This window comes from Ursus americanus, chromosome 20 (genome assembly GCF_024610735.1).
Source record: "Ursus americanus isolate L20-20 chromosome 20, mUrsAme1.1.p, whole genome shotgun sequence".
In the NCBI taxonomy this organism is placed as follows: Eukaryota; Metazoa; Chordata; class Mammalia; order Carnivora; family Ursidae; genus Ursus; species Ursus americanus.
In genome coordinates this window covers 30448490-30472338 of record NC_142146.1, presented here as the reverse complement: position 1 = coordinate 30472338, position 23849 = coordinate 30448490, and the positions used below count along the sequence as shown (strand labels likewise).

General features: G+C 38.9%; 1 protein-coding gene and 1 non-coding gene across 5 annotated transcripts in view; both read right to left on the bottom strand.

Annotated features, from left to right (window-relative positions):
* TMEM108 (transmembrane protein 108) overlaps nt 1-23849 on the bottom strand; it is a 673892-nt gene that overhangs the window by 198563 nt on the left and 451480 nt on the right. The gene's annotated exons all lie outside the window — the stretch shown is intronic.
* LOC123788501 (U6 spliceosomal RNA) lies at nt 11570-11673 on the bottom strand. The gene has a single exon (XR_006778518.2). It is a non-coding gene; the product is annotated as a U6 spliceosomal RNA (small nuclear RNA).

Sequence of the window (23849 nt, the reverse complement as noted above, 5' to 3'; positions counted from 1 at the left end):
TTTGTGGACTTGATCATGGGATAGGACGGAGAAGGAAAGTAGAAATAGGTAGACAGATGAGCTGATTCAAGAGCAGGGCTCTTGTCTGTTATTTCCCCTGCTATTTCCCCAGGGTCTAGAACATAGTCTAGCACATGGTAGGTAATCAATAAATATTTGTTGAATACATGAGTTAGTAGAAGGATATAAAGAGGGACAATCAGGTTTTATGAGCTAAGTAACATTTGTATCAGTAATTATAGTTGACTGTATTATTAAAAATATTCATAGTCCTTTCTTGGAGGAGCAAAAATATAGATGATTTGTGATGGGCATGTAGGTTTGGTGAACAATAAACCTTTGCTGTCTTAAGTTACTCAGATTTGGAAGTCTTTTGTTATCATAGCATAATCTAGTATATCATGACTAATATAGTAATTGGTATCAGGAGTGGAGTGTTCCTGTAACAACAAAAAGGCCTCAACTATAGGGCACTGACTTGGGGTCAGGCAGTGGTCCTGTATGGAAACTCTTAGTGAAGCCTGGAAGAATGGCAATCCCTTTTGCAGCAAGAAAACATTTTTAAAAAAACTGTCACCTGTGACAATTTAGGATACAAAAATACACCTGATAAGCTTGTTGTTTTAGGTGAAGGTGAAAAAAGGGAATATCAATAACATCCTTTAACTGCTGTTGGTTGCATCTGACAACGGTACCATGAAAAAAAGATGATTTAAGAAATGGATCCTTTATAAGCAGAAATGAAAGGGACTAAGAGTCCAGAAATTCCAAGTCTTACAGGATTAGAAGAAGCAACTTCTTTACAACCTAAACTGTAACAAAAAAACTGAGGAGACCTTTGAGCAATGAAGGTAATTAAATCTTAGTCTCAGGGCAAGGACCAAATTAAAGGGGTGGTTTTATAACCTTTAAAAAAAAAAAAAACACTAAATGCCTTAAGATGGCCCCCAACTGGACAAAATGGCCCAGGAAAAAGAGACTAGGGGTACAGCTCTCACCCAAGAAGTTCAAGGTACTTAAGTCTAGAAAGAGAAAAAGGATTTCCTTCCCTGCCCAAATTTGGTGATGTGATTTGTTCAGCTAATGAAACGTGAGCAGGAGTGATGTGTGTCAATTCTGGACTGAAGCTTTAGCAGCCACCGCTCCATTAACAGGAAGCAAATCTCTCTTCCCTCCACCACAAAATTGGCAATGTTCCAAACAGAGGCTATATCATTAGCCTAGGTCTCAGAGTAACGACGAGTAAGCAAAGCTACAGTCCATCCTTGTTGGTATGTAGCATGAGGAAAAAATAAACTTGTGATTGTCATTTGCTATTTTGTGGTAATTTGCTACCACAGCATAAATTGAGCACTCTGACGGATATAAGGACTTTTAAAAACATTTCTCAAAACTTCAAAGGAGGACTATTTCATACTAAGAGAGGTGAAAATTCACTCACTAATAAAGATAGTGAGCAGTGGGAGAGAAAACTTTGGTGAATTTAAAACCTAGTTATTAAGGTTCTGTAGGGGACTATGCTTTGTAAACACTGATCCCCTTCTCTGATTTTGTATTCTTACCCCCTCCCCCATTTTTCTAAAACAACAGTCTGCATGGCTGCCTTGCTTATGGTACCCACCCCCCATGCTTAAATTTTATTCACAATGGTACTACTCAAAAATACATTCTGTCACTTCCTCCAATTAATTCTAAATGAAAAATGGTTTATTGTTTTTGATCACTAAGAATAAAAATCAACTAGATTGGCATATTTAGGATTTCTTTCTTTGCAATGAATCACCAAAACCACTGTTTAATTGAAATACCAGCTCAGTCAACTCTGATAGATCATAATGTATTTAGCACCAATGGTTACAGAATATTCTGTTGAACCCTTACTTTAGATCCTCATATAGAGAAGTGACTGCCTCTAATGACACCTAGCATGAGCCAGTGTTCCCCTCTGTTCACAAAAGCAAGGAAGATGACACACACTATGGTCTCTGAATACCTCAAGCAGCCAGCACAGTGCCTGGCACAGAGCATGTGATCAGTAAGTGCCAGGTTTCTTCCCATACCCAGACTCCTCCTTGCCTCTTTATTGAAGATATCTGGCTGATAAGACTTCCTGACATTTTAAGGGTTTAAAACAAAAATGGCAGATGATTTATCCACAGCAAAGCCTTTAGAGTTTTCTAGACTAGGGTGATCAGATGTCTCTTATAGGACTGGCTCCACTGTCTTAAAAGGCTAAATGAAAACAGAAGGAGAAATTATCAGGAAAAGAACGTACTAACATCCAATAAAGATTTAATTGCCCCCCCCCCTTTTGAGTGTCTGGTAATATTCAGGAAAATTCAACAAATGAAATGTCATATTCTTCTACCCTTGAGATACCTCCAGAATAAAAGGTCACTGTTCCTAAGAAAATGATGTCTCTGTGGTTTAAGTTTTGCTTCTTGCCTTGATGTAAATAAAATCAGGGTTGACATATTAAAAGACCTAAAGGCTTTCACCCTGGACATTAGCCCTTTGGCCCAGATGCTCTAACAACACCCTGTTGTCAAAGGTCATTCCCATATTCTCAAAATTGCAATCTTTAAGGTTAGAGAGGAAAAAAAAAGGTTTCTTCTTCATGTGATAACAAGTTAAAAGTAGAGATCTCTGTTGCCATGGGAATGGGATTTTTCTTGCAGTACTGGCCTTATGTTGGCAGATAAAACCAGTACTATAATCGATAAGAAAGTAGTACTTCATTTTCCACACCCTTCCTGGGGATGGGATTTTGAGAAAAAGCATAGAGAACTGTATTTGATGGGCCTTAAATATCCATAGGTAGAAATCTCCCTTGTGAAACACCAGCAAGCCTAACAAAATGTCAATCTATGCTTTCACCATGCTCTGAAGAATTCACTAAAAGTTGGACTACCCAGGCCAATCTTTGACTCCTATCAGTTCCTTGTCATTAAGTTTCTTTACTTTCTTTGGCCTTACCTAAAAAATCCTTCATATATCTGAATTGCTTAAGAACGAACTTGAGTTTAGAATTCTTAGGCTCTGAATTTTGGAATAAGTTTAAGGGGCATAAATGAATCTCTCTTGAACACTGTGTCTCAATTTTTGTGCCAAGTAATCTGTTACTATACATCATCATGTCACTTTATTCCATTATCATTTAAACTGAAATCTCTCTGGCATTGTTTTTCTTTTGATCATTTGGTCATCTTGCAGCTCTGTAATTTTCTCTTCTACACAGAGGAACAGCTTGGTAGAGAAGATCATTTAAAGCTTTTCCAAAAATAATAGATGAATAGATGGTATCTTCTCTTCTCCTGTGTATATATTAAACAGTCAGCATCCACTCCCTGTAGAATTCACTTTAAAAATATGGTCATTCGAGCAGGGTCTATATTTATACATGCTTACACCTGACAGTAGAAAAGTCATCCTCTATGTGTAAAGATCATTTTCTTTCAGAGAAAAGGAAATTGAATAAAAAAGGATGAAATGGATGAACTAGATCAATCAAATTAAATACCGTGGTGTCATCACGGTCCTAGGCCAACCTAGGACAAGCGCTGTGTGCACAGGTATGGGTAGCAAGAGGAAAGGGAACCAAGGCAGAGTCAATACTATCCGTCACCAAACTCATGTCTTCCTTTTGCAGATGACAGTGCTAAACCGTATTTCCAAAGCTCCCCTGGAGTTAAGTGAGACCATGTGATTGAGTTCTAGTCAATGGCCTGGAAACAGACCCACCTATCTCTATTTTGTATGACCTTATATTCTCTTTCTCACTTCCCTGCCAGAATCCAGTGGAGGGATGCTAAATCTGAGAAGATGGCAGACTTACATTATAGAGAAATTCTAGATCCCTAAATTACCATATAGAACAGGACCCCTCACCTCACGTCCTGCTAACCTACACTCAATCAGGATGTAAGTGATGGATTTTTATCATGTTAAACCACTGAGACTGACTTTTTGTTGAAAGAACTACCATTACCTACCCTGACTAAAGCAGAAAACTAAATGGATCCTGAAATAGGATTCCTTCTTTATGTTCAGCCTACCTTAAAGAGCCAAACAGTGTCTTGAACTATCTTAAACAATTTACGTTAGGATTTTGAGGTGACTCTTGGTTATTGATCCTGAGTTTAAGGGCCAAGAAGCAATATTCTTAACAGTTAGTGCAAACTTGAAATTGATGGCCAAAAACATAAATAAAAATTACCCCCTCCCACTTCCCCATAACACTTCATGTCTATGAAAAAAAGAAATAAAATAAACTGTCTCTAAAAGCTGGAACTCATAAATGTCATTTCAGGGTAGAAGGCAAGGACAAGGCAAGGAGAAAACATCTAATCTCTTTTGGATTATTTACTCATCATTTATATGAGGAGATTATCCTCCTACTATACCACTTTTCATTTTGCAAATGTGTAGTATGCAGTTTCCTGGTTCAATGAGAAAGGTTTCCAAGAAAATTAAATGTCAAGGCTGCTTGGCTTATTGGTTTTGTTCTACATAAATTCCCTTTTTAATTCAGCTTTGAATAATAACATTCCTCAGTGTCACTGTGACAAACTAGCTTCAATTTAATGGGGTGTGAGAATTGAGAAAAGAGGTGAAGACTAGCTATGGTTCTCATTTTAGCAGATTAGAAACAGAGAATTAAGTCTAAAGACAGTTTTTAATGGTTCTGAGGAAGAAGTAGCACATGAGCCATCAGAGTTTTTAAAAACTATTTTTTTGTCTTTTTTCTTTTCCAGAGAATGGTGCCCTGATATATGTAAAGCTTAAAGTAAGCTAGAACACTCTCCTGAATAAGGGCAGGAAATTGCTGGGAGAGCCATGTTGTCCTGTTGCACTCTCAAGACCACAACTTACGTTAATGAGTTGGGTGATAGCCCTGGGAGACACAGGCCCAAAGTTCTTCTCCCTACCTCTCAACCCTACAATAGCTCATTCTGTTACAGAATTTCCAACACTGAAGGTGGGTAGTGGGGGGTGAGGGAGGAGATCAGGTTTGGTGTAGATCCAATATTTAGTCAAAAAAGATTTTTTTAACCCCCTCTTCACTTTACATATGTATGTATATATACATAAACATATATATTAATATAAAACAGAAGTAAAGAAAGTAGCCCATGTGTATCGTATTAGCCCGGGTTTTCAGAAATAAAACTTTAGTCTATGTAATTTGCATATGCAGGGCACACAGAAGCATGTAATCTCAAAATTCTTTTCCATTAGAATAAAAAAGCATTTTTATTGTGAAATGCTTAGAATAAAACATAGTGCAATGTGAAAGGACAGCCTAGAAAGGTTAACTGACTTGCCCAAGGTCTTGTTCTTTGACATGACCAAGTGATTCAACATGACAGAACACGAACACACACACACACACACACACACACACACACACGAGAAATTACGTACTAATTTGCATGTTAAGCCCTCAGATGTCTGGAAGGAATATGGTATTTAAAATATCATATCTTCTAAGTTTGCATCATCTGGCAAAATTATTCCTTAAGACTTGAAATCTAGGATTAGAAAAAGCTGTTTCCAACCTTGTTGCCAAGGTTTTATCAAAAGGAAACTTGGATTGGGAAGACTTACTTCCTTATATGTTCTTTCCAGGGATAACTGCACAAATCAATGGAGGACATATTTTCCACAGATTTGTCACAATATGCTCTCGACTGATATTTCTGTTTCTGTTCACGAATAGGAAAGACTATGTTTTAAATGGGGTTTTGATTTCTAAGCCTTTACAGAGTATTAAAAATTGACCCCAGCACAGTGGTTGATGCTCTGCCTTTTAAAATCATTTTACATGACAAGGCTTTGCAAATATGGTTCAAACCTAGGACAGTAAGGAATTAATTACAAGCTGTATTTACAATAGGAACAGAACAGCAGGATCAATTCAATGGTTTGGGGGAAGTTAAACAAGTCCTACCTCCAATGTTTTGAAAGTGAGATTCAGTAATGTGCTACAAATGGATCACAAACAGTTGTGAACACTGTGAAGCAACCCTGAGTAGGTCCTCATGAAGTGAACAGTGTTGGCTCTGGCGAAAATATCAAAATGAAAGCAAAAAAATGGGTTATTACTCTTGATCCTTCAAGCTAAAAAGGATGTCAACCCTGTTCTTCAATCTGACGGACTGAAAAGGTCCTCAATTAATTTGCCAAACATAGCGGAAGCAGCTGCTTATTATTGGGGTGAAAGTTTTCCTATAGCTGGAGAAATCAACAAATACTCAGTTCTGCCTCCTGGTACCATGGCCAGGAGTTAGCCTGTAGGATCTTTGGCTCTGCAAATGAAAAGAGGAACATATACATGGGCAGAATGTCAAGGAAGAGCTTCCCAACTCTCCTTTCTACCTGCTCTACTTCAGGCTTAGGTGGCCACAGGGAGTTGGAAATAGGCCACTGCATAGATAGATAGTGCAAGAGCGTGGAACACAAGAAGCCTGCATGGCACTGGACATGAAATGGGAAACATGAACACCTTTGGAGATAGGCGGAAGTGCAGGTAGGGTAAAGGGCAAAGAGAAGTTTAAGAGTACAGTAGAAAGCACCAGTATGTCCATTCAATGGGGGGAAACAACCACTTGCGGCTGGGACTCCCAATCAGAAAGTTACTTTTCCAACCACAAGCACCTTAAAATATCCCCTCCTATTTATTCTATAGTCAGAGCAAAGAGGTCACTGCACTGAAAGAGGACACAGATTAAGAACATACAAAGCCAGAGCAACAAAGCCAAGCCAAACCTGGGTAAGTGGTAGAGAAGGCAGCTGTAATTCTGGAGAACTTGTGGCAGGAAGCAAACTTCCTTACAAATACAGCAATGAAGCTCATATTTTAAAAGACCTTTCCAGAAGTATGTAAGCAGAAACCAGGATAAACTCTATAGACAAGAAATAAAAACCTTATTGGTTTACTTACATCATGCAATCAGGAACATCACATAAAAGGACCAGCAGGAAAAAAAAAATCAGTGTTCCACTTAATATCCACATACAAATTAGTGATATACGTTCATGGTTTGATTATTTTATTACAGAATGTATAAGTGGGCTTTCAAAGTTTAATCCACAGAGAATGCAATTTGGATGTGCAGGGAAAAATGTAATTTTTAAAATTTTTTAATTAAAAAAATTAAAATGTTACCCACGACTAATTAGGCTGTCCTTCTGAGCCCTCATCTGCTGTTAAAGAGAAAATGTTACATTATTCACTTTTAACCAATCTCCATTTAACGAACTGGCTGAATTAATCAGCACCCTGGATTCCTTCTCCACATCGTAGCTGCCTGTTTCCTGTGGTGCACTGAGAACTCACTGGTAACAGGTCTCTTTCTGCTCTCAAGGGTCAGTTGTGTCCCCAAATCTGTTTATGTCCATCTTTTGTATTTATTTTAGTTATGTAATATAAACATACTGCAAAACAGGAGAAAATATGAAGACAAAGGGCTGTCCGTAAGAAAACTATATTGAATGCTTTGAATAGACTTAACTAAGGTGGGTTTCTTTTAACAGTGCTTTCAATCAGTTATCAAGGCAACTGTAAAAAAAAATTTACTAAAAAAATTAAGATCCTATACTCAAATTTCTTTGCAAGTGGCTTAAAGAGTTATTGACCTAGTAAAGAAAATACAATTAGAAATTGTAGATGAAGGGGTGCCTGGGTAGCTCAGTCGGTTAAGCATCTGCCTTCAGCTTGGTCGTGATCCTGGGATCCTGGGATTGTGCCCCACATCGGGCTCCCTGCTCGGTGGGGAGCCTGCTTTTACCTCTGCCTCTGCTCTGCTCCCCCTGCTTGTGTTCTCTCTCTCACTCAATATCTCTCTCAAATAAGTAAGTAAATAAATAAATAAATAAATAAATAAATAAATAAAATCTAAAAAAAAATAAATTGTAGATGAAGCATTATAGGTCTAATTTATGCTAGAAATAAGAAGAACTCTAATTGGAAGACCAATATACGAAGAAAAGGTCTTGGCCCCACATTAAAAGACCGCTGTGTACATTTACATTAAATTAAATTAAAATGTTTAAGATATATACAAATATAATTATTGATGACTCTTTAAAGCACTTTTTAAAAAATTAGTTCTGATCACATCTGATGTAACGCCTTTTAATGTGACTAAATTTTCGATCCAGTTTACACTTTAGTTCAATACTATAATTTAAACAGCTCCTTTAGAAAATATTCAAACTCCCTGACAGCTTCCGCTCTTCCTATAATGGCACCCAGCCCTCCCCAGTGCCTAATGGGGGTTGGGAGTAATCATCAGGCATTGTGCCAGTCTTTTCATATGCATTGCCTGGCACCCACTGACCTGCAGTAATGCTTCTAGTTTCCCTGTCACCATGTGTCTTTCTGGCCTCTGATGCCAAAGTACCAGGCTGGCCCCTTCTTTTACCTCCAGCAATGCTCCCAGCTAGGTCTTGCCAATGCCCCTTTGTTGTTCAGCTTTCTCTCACCTCTGGCTGGCTGCAGACCCCAGAGTGTGCTCCTGTACCATTCAGCCCCCTGCCCAATGGTCCAACCCAACATCAGCTGTGATGTTTCTGCTTCTCATCTCAGCAAACTTGCTGCATGATAATTGAGCTGTTCCATACTGGTTTGTAGAACACAGTGCTCCTTCCCACTCCCCAGTCCCAATAAGAACACAGGGACAGAATGCTGAGTTTGCAGCACTTCTCTGAAGTCTTCAGTCTCCCAACGCGAAAGAGTAGAACAACTGTGGAGATGCCCCTCTTGCACACATTTCTGTCTCCCTCCCACCTTTTATTTTCCTTTCTCCCATCTTTACCCCAGCCAGGACAGAGGCAGACATTTCTTCTGTTTCTCATATCATCTTTTCCTTTTTCCTAATTCCAGTCTCCACACTATAGAAGAACCTCATAGCTGGGCCCTCTAGGTTTGTTTTCTCTATACCTACAGAGCAGATAAAATAATTTAATGGGCCTCCTCACTCCTTATTGCCTGCTTTCACACCCACTGTTTTACCATCTCCTATGCTAAAGCCACAAGCCCACCATGTCTTAAGAATGATGCGCTGCAATGAGACAAGACTTAAAGGGGAGAAGGGGAAGATATATTAGTATAATATCTGTGAAAACATAATTTGTTTTTATGTGTATATTTACTTATTCAAAATTCCAGAGTGAGAGTTCAAAAATTCCCAACTAACATTTTTGTTGTTATTAGAAAGGCTTCTCTACTTCTAGCTAAAGATAAACATTTGCTATTTCTATAAAGATGTTTGGACTGGACAGTACAGTGAAGATGCTGGTTCAAGAAAGGACAAAACTGAGTCAGGTCACCTCCTACAGACATATTTGGTCTGGGTGCTATTACACAACGAGTACCATGCCTGGATTTCAGAAGGCTTCACTGAAAGGACAGCTCTATTCAGCACACCTCTAGCCAGGCTCTATGCTCCTGGGATAAGGGAACAATGATTTGCTTGATGAAGCAGAAATAAACGCTTAAGGCAGTGTTTAAGGCTACAAGACTATCGTAACATGGGAAGAAAATGCCTTACTGTGAACCTTCAAACCAGCAGATATAAGAACTGCAACATGAGGGATGCCTGGTTGGCTCAGTTGGTTTAACATCTGACTCTTGATTTCATGATCTCAGGGTTCTGAGATGGAGCCACACACTGGGCTCCATGCTCAGTGGGGAGTCTGCTTGAGATTCTTTCTCTCCCTCTTCCTCTCTCCCTGCTTACTCATACCCTCTCTAAAATAAACAAATCTTAAAAAAAAAAACCAAAAAACAAAAACAAAAAAAAAAAAACAACTGCAACATGACAATAGTTTGCCACTACCTAATGACCCTGGTATTCCTAGGATTTCCTTCTCATGGTTTGCTAGTGCATTGATGTGGCCATTGACAAATCTACACTGGAATTTCAAACTGTTCTCTCTAAAGGATGATCCCCAGCAGGTCTTCTTCAAGAGCCCACTGGCATCAAAGATCAGAGAACTCCCTGGGGGAGACTCAAACCTATGAATTTTCCTGGAGAAAAGCAAATTTTAATCTTTTATATTCTGCAGTCCTGAAGGGAAAAGTTTATCTTCCCTGCTGTCAATGCAGTCTGGTTAACTGATCTACAGTGGGAGGGAAGGATTCTGCTTCCATTAAAATTGGAATGAAAAGCTGGCGGAAAATTGCATACAGAAACTATTGGACCTTGACACATTTGAGAGATAAATGGCAGCCTGGTGGCACAACAAGACAAAGTTGGGTTGCCTAGATAGGATGTGATCTACTAGGTGGAGTACTAGGCAAAGAAGATTTGGGGCTCAGAAACAAAGGCTATTGCCACAGGTTCATTGTGGCTTACAATATCTTTGACTCAATGCTCTAGGCAAAAAGACTTCTGAATATTTAAATTCTGTTTCAATATTAACCATCTTCTTATTTTCAGGGCCCAAAGCATAAAAGCTGAAATTTAATTTTGGTCACTATCAAACTACTTGATAAGAGAACTTCCTAAGAGTGGACTCAGAACTTATTTTATGTTGGTTAGCTGGTTAAATCTGTATTCCAATGATCAAAGTCCAAGATTAATATGGTAATAATGAATAATCTCCCCTCCTCTGTTTGACTGAAGTTCATGCTTCTGGATTTGGTCTGCTCAAAGCTTAATTTTCTTGTAGCAAAATCACTCCTGGAAAATCTTTCATACATTCCACTTAAATGTGCCTAAAAGTGTTTCTCTTTTTGCAATGGGGTCTTTCATAAGAAGATAATCTCTGAGTGTAAACTGTGGGAAGGGCAACTTTCGTGATGAAGTGACCCTAAGCATTTGGTATTAAGAAAGAAAGCAGATTTTGGGGGTGCCTGGGTGGCACAGTCATTAAGCGTCTGCCTTCGGCTCAGGGCGTGATCCTGGCGTTCCGGGATCGAGCCCCACATCAGGCTCCTCCGCTAGGAGTCTGCTTCTTCCTCTCCCACTCTCCCTGCTTGTGTTCCCTCTCTCGCTGGCTATCTCTGTCAAATAAATAAATAAAATCTTAAAAAAAAAAAAAAAAGATTTTGCCCTCAAAAAACACAGACCTAAGGAAGGAAGCTGTCGACTAGAGTGAAATTAAACACACACACACACACACACACACACGGTTTCCAAGGTCAGAGCAATCATAAAGAGCAATGTAGCCCCTGAATGATTTTCTCTTTTCTTATGATTAAGAAAAATAAAGAAATCTGGAGTGACAGGGCACAGGTAAGACCACTCAGGCTCTTATTTTCTGGGATAGGACAACTGATCACAGATGGGACTCCTCTCTACCTTTACTGACACTTGGCACCATCAACTTCTTACATTACCTAGCTTCCTGTGTCAATAACTAGACTGAAGTTAACTTTCAAGCATACCCTTACTACAGATTGTCTTTATCTGAAAACAACTAGGAAAAGGTCACTAGTTCTCTGAATAAAGAATAAATGGAGTGCCTTCTGGAGTGTGTCTACATGTGTTTCTCGACAGAACTGCCCAATATATCTACCATACAACATCCTTTACTTCATACAGGACATTCATAGCACAATCATAATGAAATTAATTTTATGAATTTGTGTATCATCCTTCCACAGAGGCCATCCTAATCCTCTTTGTATCATTCCAAGTTTAGTATATGTGCTGAAGCGAGCATCATAATGAAAGTAATTTTTAAAAAATCTATTTCAGGACTTCATTTTATTTCCTTTGTTAGCCAACTGATTCTTTCTGGAAGCACCTACTGTGTCCTGATTATCTAATTCTACCAGATCCTCATTTGTTAATGCTGTTCATGTAACACAAGCAGTTCTTTAACATCACTTTCAACAACTTCATGAATTCTACCCTTGTAAACACTACATGTTTAATAATTTCTGTGATGAGAAGCAGGAAAGCTGATGTTTAAAAGTAGGACTCTGGAACCAGATTGCCCAGGGTCCAATCTTGGTTCTACCATCCCTAGGCAACATGTCCTGGGAAAATTACTGAACTCTCTGTGCCTCAGCTTCCTCATCTGTAAAATGGAAAAAAAACAGGAATAATTTTATCTCATAGGGTTGTTGTGAGGACTAAATGCAAAGCACTTAGAGCAGCACCTGGTACACAATAAACACTATGTAGGTCTTGACTATCATTATAATTGTCATCATCATCATCAAAGTGTATAGAGAATCTTTAGCAGCAAGATGGCAGGTACACCTAAGTCATGGGAACTTTTGACACCAAAGTGGTAACTGAGACATTACAGTAAGTAAATGAGGAAAGTAATGGTTCTCTAACAGGAAATTGTTATAATTTAGCCATTTGTATTTCTTTATTCTCTAAATCTCAAATCCTCATAAACAGGATAATTAGCGATTTATGCTTGGCTCATTTAAGAGTTAGGCTTTTTCAGAAAAAGTGTAACTCAGTGGAGTCCCATCCTAACTGTAACTAAATGGGCATCTATTTAACTAAATGTTATGCTATTTTTCTTCATGCCCCCTTGCAGTGCTTCTCAATCTTTTCCCAGAACACCTAATAGAAGAGGAGACTGAACTAATTATACCACTCTACCTCCTCCCCAATCTCCCATTTTGGAGTCTTGAGTATAGTCGAAAGTGGTCTAATCAGGAAATTTTCTTGAAGTCTCCCATTTCATCTTTAAAAAGCATGCACATTTTGCTTTATATTCTGTAATATGTATATATCACTTTAATATAAAACTAATTTTTAAACTTATCATCAATAAAACTTGTTTACATTATTTTGCCCTCAACATCCTCAAGTAAAACTGTTACTCTCTAAAATCATATTACATTTATCTGTTTATTCTATAGCTTTGCTATCTTCTCTCATGTATCTAGCAAGTGTGGACAAATGACAATAGTGGAGGCATAGATTATAATGGAAAGCCAGCTACCACCATCACCATCTATCTGGTGGTGAGTTATCTAGATGTCAGGAGAAAGCTTGAACCAATGACCTCGAGCTTACAAATGAGTGAGATAATGAAAAAGAATCAACTGATGACCAGCTCACCTCACAGAGCTGTCTCTTGCTAATAACACCCACTGCTTTTAGTTGCCTCATCTTCCATCACTTACCTAAATGATAGGAACATGGGCCAGGGTGATATGAGTTTTAACTGTTGAATATTTAAAAGTGGACTAATAAGTATGAAGATTAACCATGCCCAAAAGGTATGCATAGATAATGAATCTGTCCAAAAACAAAATCCCCAAAATTCTGCACAAATAACTATGTTTTAGAATGTGTCTACTATTGGAAATACATATTAATGAATAGATATGTCTATCATGTTTTGGGGATATCTTTCTCCACAAAAAAAAAACAGACTTTGATCTTTTAAAAACTCTGATTTTAATATTTTGACCATTTCTTTATGAGGAAGCAAAATGATATTCAGCTGCATGCATACCAACAATACCTAAATTATCTATGTTTTGATGACATTTTAGAATGTTAATGTGTATCTGAATATTGGATACATTTTAAACTAAGTATATTTACAATTAAAATGTTGGTACTACATTTTGACTAGTTTTGGTTTAACTATACTTTAAATTACCTGTGATCCTTCCTCTCCCCATTTATACCTTAGTTAATTGGGAGCTCAGAGATTCTGGTGTCTATAGCAGGGTTTTCAACAGGCAGCATCTTAGAATCTTTCCATTTGTTTTTTTTAACTAAGCAGAAAATGGAATGGTAGTCTAAAGCATTTGGGTAGCCCTGCCTTTTATATAACATAGTTTTGTGTATGCACAGGTGGACAGTGTGAATATTAGTTTTTCTATCATAGTCATAAATGGAGCCAAATGCTTAGTTTGGAATTCTTAAAAATATCTCCCAGGAAGCACACACTACTATTAGTTCTCTATAAGTAGATGGAGAAATAACATTAAGTTATCTCTTTCCATGAAATTTTAAGGAAAATGTTATTTTAATAAAAAATATGAATGCTGTGGTGTATAAGTTATCCCTCTTTCCATGTCTCCCTACTGTTAACATCAGAGGAGTATTGAAATAATGAGTGCACTGTTAATGAAACCAAGAAAACAGAAGTGTTAGTATCTGACCCCATCCTTGTTTCTACTACACCTGCACTGAGATGGCCTGTGGTTATTCAATCAGCTAATCATGTCTTTTGTTCAAATCACTGTGTTTTTACTCACTGGGGCTAATCTACACAGCCACCTGGTATTTAGTAGATAATTGTCTTTTCCAAGTCCCAGGAGCCTAAAAGGCATCTTAGGGGAAACTAAACTAGATACATCCTTGCCAGGTAGAACAACTACTGAAACTAAGACAGAGGGAAATTGAATGATAAGTTTCAGCTGGAATACAGATTTTGCCCTGTGCTACAATAAACCTGGAGTTTATACGGGAAATGATGGTTCTGATACTCTTTAGTGTGACTTAGTCTAGAATCTGCTTCCACTTTCCTTGGCAGCCGTGTCTCCTCCAGTCCAAATGAGTCAGCATCTCCAGGGGTGAGACTCACAAAGCTGTAGTTCTACAAGCTCTCTCTCAGGTTATTTTAACATATATTCCAAACACTGGGATAAAATAGTCAACAGCACATAGTCCCTTTCCTGCATAAATAATATTTTAGGATTTTGCTTATAATCACTTTTTCTGGGGCTAAAAGAAGTACATACTTACTACAGAAAACTTAAAAAATACAAAGAAGTTTAAAGATAAGCCCAGAACCATATCATCCAATGATAACCAGTTAATATTCTCTATACACCTGCAAATATTTCTCTTCCAAAAAGATTATATGTACAAGAAACTTAATAGTCTTTTTTTCACTTACCAAACTAAGATCCAAACTAAGATCTACATCATGAAGAGTTTTTAATGGGATAATGTCTTTTTATCAATTTGTAAACTCTCTTTATAATTAATGATTTTAAAATGCTCTTCTCGGTTACTTTGAATCATCCAATGTGTACTGCATCTAAGAGTGCCCAGACCTAATCTACTTTTGGTATTTATTCTCTCAGGAGGATCCCAAGGGCTGTGTCTTGGGCTCCAAATGAGCAAAGAAGCTCTCATAAAGCCCCTTCATCTCTGGAAGGGTGATCTAAAGATTGTCCTCAACTCAATCCTTCAGGCCACTCTGCTCTGCTGCTTTTGACCCTTCTAGAAGTGATATGAAAATATGCTATGTAAACAGAGGTTCTTTATCATAAGTCTGCAGTCTTCCCAGGTATTCAGTAAGATCACAGAAAAATGGCTTTTAAAAGAAACAAGTGAGTTTCATGAAATTTATTTTTTAATAAGCACCTTATATCCCTCATATCAATGGCAGTAATGTTTTTACATTTTGCTATTTTATGAGTATAAGTGAGTAAAAAATCTTTTCCCACAGGATAATGTGCATTCCCCATCTATATTGCTCTGTACTTTTTTCAATATGGTACCCTGGCTGGATACATTAACCATCTCCCAAGTAGACTTTAAAATACAAATGGTCCCTGACTTAGGAGGGTTTAACTCAAGATTTTTAATTTTATAATGGTATGAAAGTGTTACATTTAGTAGAAATCATAACTTCAAATTTTGAATTTTGAACTTTTCCCAGACTAACAGTATGCTATACTGTACTCTTGTGATGCTGGACAGTGAGCTGCAGCTTCCAGACAGCCATGTAATCACTAGGATAAATAACCGATGCACTTACAACCATTCTGTACTCATATAACCAATTTGTTTTTCACTTTCAGTATTCAATAAATTACATGAGATATTCAACACTTTATTATGAAATAGGCTTTATGCTAGATAATTTTGCCCAACTATAGGCTATGTGCTTTGAGCATGTTTAAGGTAAGCTAGGCTAAACTATGATGTTTGGTAGCTTAGGTTTATTAAATGCATTTTCAACTTACGATGGCCTTATCAGGACCTAAACCTGCTGTGAAGATCTACATATTTGTTATTAATGTTATTTTTCATAGAAATAATATATTGTGAACAATTAAGTTCAACTAAAGAAATGACTCTCATAAGAACCCCATAATATATCTAGGGTTGTCACACTTAGCTGCAAAACCCTGTCACATTCCCAACTCTATCAGCAATGCCAAGCATGGTGCCTGATATGCAGCAGTCATTAACACCTGAAGAATATCAGGTTAAAAGTCTTGACTACATCATGTGGCAAGTTGGCAGAGTAAGGATGCTCCTAAACCCAGGACTATCACTACAAGTTCGGTGTTCCTTCTATTATATCACACAGCCTCCTGCTGGCCTCTTAAACTCCAACACAAGCTCTTCATTCTCACAGACTACTGGGTCTTCACTGTTCGGGGACCTGCCAATTGTTCAAAGTATCAAGCTTTCCATACATGCCTCATGAGACTGGCTGGGTTAAGGATTGTGTTGAATCACTGGTATATTCCATTACCTGAAGAAGCCAAGAAACTCTTCACGGTGTTAGGTCAAATCAGGGAGAAATCCTTGCTCCTATCACCCTTGCTATGACTTGACACTTGGTTTTGTCTGCTGAGATTAATAAAATTATTCTTGCCACATAGTTAGATAAAGGCACTAAATATAGTTCATGCAAAGGCAGGCACATAAAGATGGTTTTCATGGTTGTTCTATAAATTAGGGTGATTTAAGAGACCAACTCTAATGCAGAGAAAAGGAAAGGAGCACTATAAAGAGATAGTTAATCAAACTAAGCATCTCTGATGGGAAGTCACAAAATGAAACCTAGGTAAGGGTAACCAGTAACAGGCAAAATCCTTGCTTAGAATAGTGACAAAACTGAAAATCAGAACTTGAGGCTGAAACACATAGCTGTCAGAGAACGAGTCCCTGGTGTGGGACAGACTGGGGCCTTTGCCAGAAGCCTGAGCTTTGGAAACCTGGCAGCCAGTGTTGATGGGACTCAGAGGGAAGTGAAAGGTGAGAGAAGAGGAGGATGGACTACCCAGTGTCAAAATTCTCCAGACCTTTAGATCCAGGCAACTGAGCATTACCCTCCCACTCTTTAGGGAGGCAAAGGGCTAAAATATGGTTCCTCTCTCACAGTCTTCTAGGCTGCAACTATCATTCCTTTTAATCTGGTTTCTGGTGCAGAAAGGTTTTGGGAAATCAGAGGAAGCAGTGGTGTGAGCTCGTAAATGACTTTCCCTAGGGCAGAGCTGTTGATGGCCTTGCTAGGGCAAATAGCAACAGCCTCTCCTTCCCTCATCCCTCCACTGTTGACCATGACAGCCATTACCACCTATAATTCTCTGCTCTTCTTATCCTACTCTCTTTAATTCCTGGAGTATAGGAGGAATTTGGGGACAATTTAGCCATCATTAGTATAAGCTGGATTGAGAAACACTGTGCCATCCCAGGGGATCATGTGTGATTCCCACACCTCTCCTGGCTCTTGCCTATCACATTGCCGTTTCCCTACTGGATGGAGGAGATAGATAATGGCCACTTTATATGACAATTTGCTCTAAGAGGATGGGAGACAGGAAAAGGAAAGCAAGGTAAGAAGCCAGTAGCCCATTTGAGAAACAGGGTTCCCCTGACCTCAGCCTTCTGAATCTCTCTTTCCCTCATGAATATTTATGTCTCTTGGCACTCTCTGGGGGGATGGCCGCTGAGAGGCTCAAGACTGGCAGGTAGAAACAAGAGAACTGACAGGCAAGCATTGGGAAGCAGACAATAGCTATTAAACCCAAGTTCCTTGGATGCAGAATGGACTTCTGACCGAAATCTAGATTTTGGTCAGATGAGGTGGGAGAAAAACTTAGCCCCAGATGTTACTATAATGCTCACATTACCTTTTGGAAACTACATTCCCAGCCAACTGTTTCATACGCTTCCAGAAATAGACAAAATGCAGCTGGGAGCTCTGAGCTGTGCTACTCTGCAAATCATTTAACTGCATACAAATGATAGCTATTATACAGCCAGGATCCCCCAGGGAACTAATTTCTATTCCCAACTTCTCCTATAATCTGATGAGTCAGTTGAGGTCAGCTGGTTGGAGCACTGTGCTAAGGAAGCCAAGAGCTCAGGAAAGCTGCTTTGGCAGACCTGGCAATTTTGCAGAGTAAAGTCCTACTTCCTTCAGACCACATCTTGTGATTCTAAGGGTCTGTCTTACAAATGTGTGCTGGACCTAAGGGAGCTTTCAGAGAGCACTAATGGCTCTAGAAGTCAGAACCCACTAAGGAACAAAATATGACTGACCCCTATTTCGGGAATCAGAGTCACTGTTATGACTATATGGTAAGATCATTCTTCATCTTGGTCTGCTTATATCAAGCAGTCTAATATTAAGTTATTTTCTCACCTGTAACAGTTCCCCTTCACTTTTAGGTTTGGTTTCTAATCCACAATAGTTAAAAACAAAATAATAAAGCAAGTTAACATCATCTAATCAGAGTCCATAAGGTTCTAAGTGAAGAGGAACTTTGTGATAATAGATATCTCCTCCTATCCTAGGTCCAAAGCTTTGTAGCAGGATACTAAAAATGGAGAGACTTATCTTTTGTGTATTTGGTTCCGAGTAAAAAGTTTGTGGGATTCAGTGATCCCTAAGTAGAGCTATTTCATAGTCTTTCCTAAATATCATTTAGTTTAGAATTCATTAAAATCTTTATTCAGTTTCCCCCTTTTTGCCATATGAGTACCAGGTACAAAATTGTTAACCTATGAATATGCCCAGTCTCACCTCCACCACCCACACCACCAGGTTCCAAGTATGCTTGCTTCACTCCAGGCTTTTTGTTATGGTGATTCAGAAAATGGCTCCAGCCAGGTTACAGTTGTTTGAGGATAGTTCTTTGGTTGGGAGTTGGCAAGAAGACAGGAAGATAATACTGATGGAGTAGCTGCCATGATTATTGAGTACTGTGAGCAACAGAGATAGCAAGACACGATTTTACCAAGTGTTGAAATAAATGAAAAATATACCCTCCCACCTTTGATATTTTCTTGTGGGAGTAAAGATTTTTGTTGCTTTCAGTCCTATTTTCCTGAACAGTTGTTTCTCTGAATATATCACTGCACAGAATGAGGACTAAATGGAACTCCAATTATATTAAGGTTTCACTTTTTTGTTTTTCTCTAATATAATAATAGCTAACATTTATTGAACACTTACCATGTGTCATTCATTTATTCAATAAATATTAACTGAACACCTACGGTGTTCTAGGTACCACTGCATGCATGGGGGAAACAAAAACAAAAACAAACAAACAAAAAGGCCATGAAAGGTCCCTGTGACTTCATGAAGCTTATTTTCTAGTGGGAGTAGAGAGAAAATGAATAAACAAATGAGACATGAAGAGTGATAGGTAGCTACTTTAGCTTGAACAATTAAAGAATGCCTCTTAAGATGTTCAGCTGGAATCTGATGGTGTGAAGAAGCTATCATGTGAGGACCAGTGGATGAGCATTCTAGGAAGCAGAAATAGCTTGTACACACGTGCCAATGTCAGCAGGTACTTGGGAGTATTAAAAAAAGAAAGAAAGGAAAAGAAAAGAAAAGAAAGGAAAAGAAAAGAAAAGAAAAGAAAAGAAAAGAAAAGAAAAGAAAAAAAGATCTGTGTAGTTGAATGGAAAGGGCAAAACTATACAGAATGACATTCAAGATGGAGGCAGGGGTGAGATCATGCAGGGCTATGCAGGCATGGGTGAGCAGCTTGGGTTTTATTCAGTGTGACAAAATTCAGAAGTCACTACAGGGTTTTAAGCAAGGAAGTGGTACGATATAATTTTCATCTTTAAAAGATCATATTGGCTTTTACAGAGAAAATAGCTTTCAGGGGGCGCCTGGGTGGCTCAGTCCATTGAACGTCCAACTCTTGATTTCAGCTCAGGTCATATCTCAGCATCCTGAGATCTAACCCCAAGTTGGGCTCCTTGCTTAGCAGGGAGTCTGCTTCTCTCCCTCGCCCTCTGCCCCTCGCCCCACCAACTCATGCACTCTCTCTTGCTCTCTCTCTAGAATAAGTAAATCTTAAAAAAAAAAAAAAACAGCTTACAGGGGGACAGGGTGAAAGCAAGAAGGTCAGTCAGGAGGCCATTACAGAGGTTCGGGTGATAGTAAGTAGACTTAATGTCAGATACCAATCCTTTGCATGCATATAGTTCATTAAATCCTCAAACAGTCCCCCACAGAGGTATATAAAACTACACAAAGACTAGGGTTTGGCATGGCTAACCCAGATACTTACAAAGTGGGCAGGATGGCTGGGCTGAGTGACTTGCAAAGAATAGGCCAACAAGTCCTCAAAGTCAACAGAGATTTGAAGGCATGGCCAGGTTAGCAGTGACAGCAAGGTGTGGTCAACTGATCAAATTCACACCCTGGTTTTCCATCAGTTTTTCTATTAATGGAAAGCATTCAAAGGTGGCAGCTTAAAGAAGCCAGCCCAGCCACACTCTAACTAAAGGGACCTGGTTGCAGGGTCCAGGGCTAAAATTTTTAACCTGTACCTGGAACTGCAGTGTTCAAACTCTTTGGAGTCCTAGGGGGCTCAGGGACTTCGAGAAACTCAAAATGGAAACTAGGCCTTGTCTGGGTCTTGATGGAAAAACAGAGCATCCAGTGGAAGCCCTTTTCCCACCTTCCCAAAATTTCTCTTCCTATGACAAAGACCTAAAATCTAAAGGTAAGGCCATGGTGCACCTTTTAGGTAACTTCCCCTTTCACTGCTTCAGTTTTCACAAAAACCTCAGCTTCCCACTTAGGCTGGCATTTAAATGTTAAATGAGTGGCACCAACTAAAAGTGAATAGAAGTTAATTACTGAGGTAGTCCATACCTACTATGTTAATTAGGTGTTGAGAAAAGTTACCATGTTCTCCAAGTCACAAAGCTGGGAGTAAGAGTTTGTGTCTTTTCTTTCTCTCCCTACCTCCCTTCTTCCTCCACTACCCTCTTTCTTTTCATACCCTCCCCCATTTCCTTAAGCCAACAGTAAGTGTGTCAATCATGCTAGAAAAAGCTTTCTTTCAATTTGGGATTCCAGATATTATACCTGTTTAAATGGATGTGGAGAAATGAAGGGAAAGGGGTTGGGTAAATTCTGAGGCCTACCTTAAAATCTGCTTTTGCTCACAGTTAATGTAAACTCTGAGTTTAAAAAATTCTCACAAATGACATCTATCAACCTCCAAACACTCCAACTAATATTTGTTCCTTCCTGCAATAAGCAAAAATGGAAATAAAGTGGACGAGAACATGGGCTGGCAGGCCAAAGATCAGGGCTGTACTCTTATAATTACTTGAAAACTTGAGAAAATCTCTTAAGTGCTGTAGACATTTGTTTCCTGATTTATATAACAAGGGAGCTAGACCAGAGTGCTCCCTAAATTCAATTCAGTGCCAGGTATTTGGAAGATGAAGTGAAAAGACACTAAACCACTAAGGAAAATGTTTTCTTGTTCAGTAAAACTACAGAAACAACCTAGAATAAAAATGGAGTATTGTTTTAGGTCCAAATCCAACTCTTCAGTGTAGGATGGCTTATGAATTGGAACCACACATATTCTCACAATTTCACATCCAGACCCACTAACAAAGCAAACAGAGTTGTTGTTTCCTCATATGATTCCACTGAATGGTGTCAGCTTGATGAGGGAACAGAAGGCTGGCTGAAGACAAAGTGGAATATGACACCCCACAACCCCCCACCCCTGTGGGATATATGTGACATTCCTCAGGCACTCTTGGCTGCCCTAAAGCTAACAAAAGGAAAAACCAATAGTTAATTTATAAAGATCACAATCCTACAAAACATGAGTCTCCCTCAGTTTACAAATGTCTTAGCAATCTACAAGAATAAAGCATTTCTATCAATAACCTAGCTTCCAGAAGGAAATGTAGATACGATTAAATGTCCTTATAACCTGCAGGCCATTGACAGATACTTGAAGCAGGCAGAGTATAATGTTCCTCTGGAAAGTTCCCAACTATCTTCTTGTGAATGCCTTGCTAGAGGGAAAAACAACTTTAACTTGACAATGGCAAGACCGTGGGTATCCTGTGAGTCTTCTCTAACATATGAAAGTACGTTCTCAACCTCCCTTTTTCCTTACCTCCCCCAACCCCATAATATATAATCAGCCACCTCTCCCAATTCTGGTGCAGCAGCTCTTTCTGCCCACGGTCCTGAACCTGTGTTTTAATAAATCACCATCTTGCACCAAAGACGCCTCAAGAATTCTTTCTTGGTCGTCAGCTCCAGATTCCACCCCACTGAACCTCACCTATATCGCAAAACCACATCAAGCTCCTCTTCCCTACCAGATCCACTTTCCAAGAAACTTTCCTCCTGAATTGTGGAGTTCTCGGAACTTCTGACTCCACCAGCAAACACTGTGATTTCCTTGCATATTAGACCCTCATAAGGTTGAGGACTTTAACCTGATGCTATGACCCACCTGAGATGAAGTGGGCCCTAAGGAAAGCCCACTAGCCCTGGAGGATGCCTTCTGCCTCAGGCTTGCCAGAAAGCAGCCAGTCCTCCTCATAAGCACATACTGATCAATGCAAAGCATACCGCAGGAGATCACTGTAATTTTTGACAGCTATCAACAGAGAAGGTGACTGTGAATCAGGAATTCTCTGTTTGATTCCCGGCTCTCCCATTTTTTTCAACATGCATTCATATTAGGAGCAAAACCGTTATATTCTCTGTCTTTGTTGGATCTTCCCAAATAAAATGGAACAAAACAGAAAGACCTCACACAGACTGAAGAATAATTCAGAAAAAAGGTGAAAAGTGGAAGCAGAATGAAAGTGTACATACTAGCAGTTAAAAGAAAGAGGCCCTAGAGTCACACACTGCCTGGGTCTGAATCCCAGCTCTGCCACTATTAGCTTGGGTAAGTCATTTAACCTCTCGGTGACTCAATTTCCTCAATGGAGGTAACAACAGTACTCACTCATGTGGAACAGTGCCAGGCTCCAAGTTAGAGGCATGGGAATATTAATCACCACCATCTCCATCATCATCATCATCATCATCATCATCATCATCATCATCATGGATTTCTCAAAATTGAATGTAAACTTGTGTTTCTACTCTTGTAAAGAATTACACCAGAATTATGACAAATAAGGTACAAGAACTCTCAAAGATTAGGTAGTTGAAGGGGTAGATCCCCTTGAGCAGATGGAAGAAAATAGCCATTTAGAGCATGGATAAATGCAGGCAAGGAGAACTGAGAGAATTGCACAGGTGTATAAATGCTTTGAAGTATCTAAATTCCAGGAAAATGGGCTTTGGGAATTTACCTAACTTAATTAAGAAAACTAGAATAAAAACTAATGTGCAGGTGGAAAATCACAAAGTATATCATAATGATGAGCTCTTGCTCATCACTGTCAACTGGCAAGATAAGTGACACATGGAATACCTCACCACCTGGATTAAATAGGAGAAAATCATAGAAGACAATCTATCAGAAACAGCAGGATGTCACAAGTGAATATCTGGGGAGAAAATAAATGCAATCTGGGGAGAAATGAATGTTCTTCCCTTGTATATGGGAAGACTGCATTTTTGTTGTCCTTTTCCAGGTGATTCACCACATGCTCTAAGAGATACAGCATGACTGTTAACACTCTCCCTGTATGGGAAAGGCCAGTGGTGTTTTCAGTATGGTAAACATATCTATAGGCTGAACTCTATGTTGTTGTGTTAGCCAACTTTTCACAAGCTTTGATTAGTAGCTGGTTGACATTAGCCAGCTGTGGAAAAGGTCAACAGGAGATAGTAACCACAGACACTAGCCCTGTGATAGCATCTCTCAAGGCTGCCTATTTACTGATTTAATTCTCCTGCCCCTTATT